At 41.7% G+C, this 4,789-nt stretch overlaps 1 long non-coding RNA gene and 1 other non-coding gene across 2 annotated transcripts in view; both read right to left on the reverse strand.

Moving 5' to 3' along the window:
* Nucleotides 1-4,789, reverse strand: part of LOC111814695 — a 21,628-nt gene that overhangs the window by 7,442 nt on the left and 9,397 nt on the right. The window lies entirely within an intron of this gene.
* On the reverse strand, nt 2,111-2,184 carry LOC111814704. The gene has a single exon (XR_002819616.1). It is a non-coding gene; the product is annotated as a small nucleolar RNA SNORD113/SNORD114 family (small nucleolar RNA).

Consider the following 4,789-nt stretch of genomic DNA (forward strand, 5'->3'; position numbering starts at 1 on the left):
GAGACGAGACGAGACGAGACGAGACGAGACGAGACGAGACGAGACGAGACGAGACGAGAGAGAAGAGAAGAGAGTGAGAGAGAGAAACAGGGAGGGGAAGGGAGGGAAAGAGAGACACAAAGAGGGAGAGATAGAGGGAAAGAAAGGGAGGGAGGGATGGAGACAGAAAAAGAGGGAGGGAGGGAGGGAGAAAGAAGGAGAAGTGCAGGGAGAGGGAGGGAAAGGGAGAGAGGAGCAAGAGTGCCTCTTGCACTTAATATGCACGTGTGGAAGATGGTACAGTGAATTACTGTCTTATGCCGTAGCCATTATGGTCTTATGCGACAATCGAGGAGAAAACGCTGCATTTGCATATTTTCTCCTTTCAGTGTGGAGATAGGGCTCTAAGAATGACAGGAAAGAAGTGGCTGAATTCACTGTGATATAAAAATAAAATATCCTGTTAAAAATGCTTAAAATGGACTGAGGAGACACCTCAGTGGCTTAAGCGCCTGCCCCGCAAGCACAAGTCATGAGTTCAGTCTCCAGTACAAATAATAAAAATAATAATAATTAATTAAATTTTAAAAACTTAAAATGGCAGAAATGCCTCTTGTCATTTTGTCCTTGGGAATTCGGTTGTAATTCATTAAAAAAAAATTCTATCATTGATCAGTGTGTGACAAGCTTTAAACTTTTTCCTTTAAAATAATTCATATGTTTGTTTGTTTGGTGGAACTGGGATTGAACACAGGCCCTTGCACTTGTCAGACAAGCACTTATTCTACTGAGCCATCTCCCCAGCCCTCCTTTAAAATAATTCTCTGAATATTATGATGAAGGTCCTCCCCAAGAAAGGACTCATGCTTTTATCCTTACTTACACTGGTATCTTGTCTCCTTAAAAGGCAAAATCTTCAGCCAAAGACAATGGTAAAAAACAAGAAGACCATGTTCACTCTGACAAGCAAAGAGCAAATGTTCCAATGAGCTATGATAACTAACTATAATTTAGCTGTTTTAAATACACCACAGTTAAGTACCAATCAATGCAAAGTATGGTATATATTTTATTTTGAACACTTGTGAAGGGAACACTATATTTACTAAGTTCTGTAGTTTGAAAGAAAGAATATTCTTGTTAACTTCTGTCATTTACTGTTTCAAATAAACAAACGCTAGTTAATTTACCTGTAAAAAAAAACAAGGAAAATTACTATAATTATTAAGGAGACTGAACGTTTTATATTTATTAGGTAAAAGCAAAATTATCATGCTGTGGGACTTTGGACAAAACTAGATAAATGAGAGATTCACTACTTGTTACCACCCACCAGTGGTCCAAGACTGACCCTTCTTATTGCATTTATTAAATCACTCACTAACAGTGGCATTTAGAGGGGTCACATGGGATTGCTGTTCTAACAGCTTACATCCATCAAAACAAAATCAGCACACTACATTACTAAGAGTCTGTCGGCACCCAGGTACCACTGCTAAGATTCCAGAACTTCTGCGTTCCCAAGGATGACAATAATAAATAACAGAGCAAACCAGAATCTCTAAGTCAAATGGCAGGCTTCCTATGGGGCCTTCGGTGGCTGTCTTTCTCAGAGACAAATTAAGACATAAATGGATTAATCTGTCACTCATTTGTATGTTAGTATCTGTGAGACCATGTACACTGGATAAGTTACTCCAAAGGAGTAATCTTTCTTTTCTTTCATAAAATTAAATAGAAAGGCTGCATTAATTGTAAAGTTTGGAGGCATAAAAGCCTCATCCTTGTCCTATGCTCTGTCTCATTTCTGCACTTATTCTATCGAATACTTCTTTGTGTAAATGTACTTCCTCAGTGGAAAGCTCGCCTCAACATTTCAGGTACAGGCAATTGTCCAAGAGTGCCAAGAGCCTCCATGGTCAATGTCCTGGAATGAAGAGTCTCAAAATTAGCAGACTCATGTTTTGAGAAGCAAACACACAGGGACCTCTCCTATGCTTCATTTACTGATGCATTCTTTATTTAGGCTAGCTTAATTACCCTGAGGGAGCTCATGTCCACCCCTGAAACCATAAAGAACAAAATGCAGTAGACACACTTTGCATGATGGGAATACAGGAACCTCGCTGCTGCGGACCTCAGAGCTGCAGATGAGTTTAATCAGAGTCCCTAGTTCACGAATCCTGTGCTATCATCATTGGTCCAGACCAGTCATTTTTTTCCCATTTACTAATAATCACAATCACAGCCCCCCAGGTCCCAAAGCTTTGAATTCCAGCCCTGGTCCATCAAGCTGTACAGTAGTATGCAGAGGGGTCTGTATAGGTTGCTCAGTGTCCCAGCTTTCTGTCAGTTCTACATTCACCATTGGATTGTGTGACCTTCGTCTACTTCATTCATTCATAAGCCAAAGAGCTTCCAAAGAAAAAGAATGAAGCTACCACTTCTGCTACCCCAAAACACACACAGAACCATCCATATTTCTGACTACCCCAAAACCTATCAGCCAGGATTTCTGATCATATAGGAGCATTGAAATCAGATGTCCTAATAGTAATGTCATAACCTTTATTGTCTTCCCAAATAACTTCAGTTGTCTTTATTTAGATTCAGTGTAACTTCTGACTTATACCATATTCCCTTGGCGGGTCCAGATCTGGAGTGTTGTATTTTTTTTACACCCATAGTCACCACTGTCCAACCCTGCAACTACCATGACAGATACACCATCCGACTGGAGATCAGGCGCGCAGACTTGCCTTCAGCGGCCAGGCTGCCCATCCTGGAGTCTCTAATAGAAGATTGAGCAGCCTTCCTGTGTCCTACCTGGGGAAGGAAATACGGAGATTGACTTAGATTTTGTAATGAGTTAGCCAAGCAAAACAAGAGAGCAATAAACTACAAAAACTGCAAGTCGTATTCATCCAGTACTGAACATTTAGCTTTAAAAAAATATGCTAAGCAGTTCTGAGGAGGCCGTCATCTGGTCGAAGGAGAAGACTTCTAGCAACGACAAATGCAAGCCAAGATGAGCGTCTCTGAAGAAGACGCTTCTTGGCTGATGCACATTTTCCCTTTTTAATTAAAAAAATGAACAGCAAATGATAAAACATTGTCTCAACTGCAGACACCAAAATGCTCCAGGAGGATGGAGACCCCATCTGTTCATTTTACTTCTAGTTGATAATTGCACTTGTTTTATGGCAAGTAGTAATATTGATCATTCTTGTTTTATTGTATTTCACTAATTATTCCCTCAATAAGCCTGCTGATCTTTTGTATACGTACTTATATAATTATTTATGTATTAATTCATTTGAAATGATATATTGCCTCTCTTCAAGGCTAAAATCCCAGGGGCGACGCACTGAACTTCGCGGGCACCGGTCTGAGGTAATGCGTGCACAGTTACTCTCTGGCTGTCATGCTGCACCGGAGCTCTGAGTTACACAGAGGACTTAATCAAATGTGTTGACTCAGACACCTTCACCAATACATGTCATTGATCTGGGCTTGGCCTTCCATATCTCTGCTTACTTAAACCTTCCTACATTGATTCCCCGTTCGTGGATTCACAATAGTAATTGCATCATCAATACCCCGTAAGGACAGACAACTGAGAACGAGAGGCTTTAAAAGAACTAAACGCCGTCCACCGCTTTCCTTCCTGCAGGGCACGCGGCCGCCGTCCCGCATCCCACGAAACCTCGGCCTGGCAGCGGTTGGTTCGCCAGCGCGCCCGCCTCGGTCATCGCACCTCTTCGCCCTGACATCTGCTGCGCTGCGGGCTCTCTCGGGGAGGGAGGTGTGAGCGCGATGCTGGTTAATGAGCGGCCCGATTAAGGAACGCGGCCAAAGCAGTAAACGGGAAGATAAATATGCAAAATGCCCTCCATAGCTTTCCTAACATCCTCATTAGGGTCGAGATGAATTAATCATAACTGCTATTCGTTGCCATAACAAGCCCAAGACTGGCAGTCCTGCATTTCAGCTATTATTTAACAATTTATTTTAGTGAAATAGTTTAGAGGGCACCCATGAAGAAGTGCCACGCAAGCCCCGAATGTCGACCTGGGGCTATTTACTTACTCCGGCCCTGACAGCGAGGGGCCTCACGATTAGAAAATGACAAAATCTGCTATGTGTTCTGCCGAGGAACAAAAGTCTATTTTAAAAACACGTCCTCGTTTTTTAAAGAGCCAAATCATTCCAACTTGAAAAACTCCATTTGCGTCTTTCAAAAACTCAGGAGAGCTTACAAATTTTCTTAGAATACCTGTCATAGAAAAACCATGGATCAGCATCCTCATTCTATAAAATTTATCCCTAATTGGCCCACCGTTTGCTGACTTTTAAAAGATAAATGAAGACATAAAGTTACTTCTTTCTTAAATACAAAGTTATCATCAGTGGCTGTCATGTTACAGCAGCAGCCACAAAACCCTGGCAGGGGCCACAGGTGTCCTCAGCCGTTGCCCTGGGAGTCACGGGCTCTCTTCAGTCTCCCAGCGCTGGGGAGACTGAGGCAGGAGGAGCACTGAGTCTAAGCTGCCTAGTGAGACCCTGTACCAAATGAATAAAAATATTCAAAAATTTAAAAAATTATAACAATGAGAACAAATTTAAATATCTGATAACAAGAATGATAAATGAGGTAGGAGACATCAGATAGCTGGATCTTATCACCCAAACTTTGTGCATATCACAACACTGTGTTTTGTCATTTAAAAATACTGTCCAAAAGTAAACATCCAAAGAAAATCAACAACCTAAGTGCTCTCTCTCTCTCGCTCTCTCTCTCTCTCTCTCT

The sequence above is a fragment of the Octodon degus genome, unplaced genomic scaffold (genome assembly GCF_000260255.1).
Source record: "Octodon degus isolate 3935 unplaced genomic scaffold, OctDeg1.0 scaffold00432, whole genome shotgun sequence".
NCBI lineage: Eukaryota > Metazoa > Chordata > Mammalia > Rodentia > Octodontidae > Octodon > Octodon degus.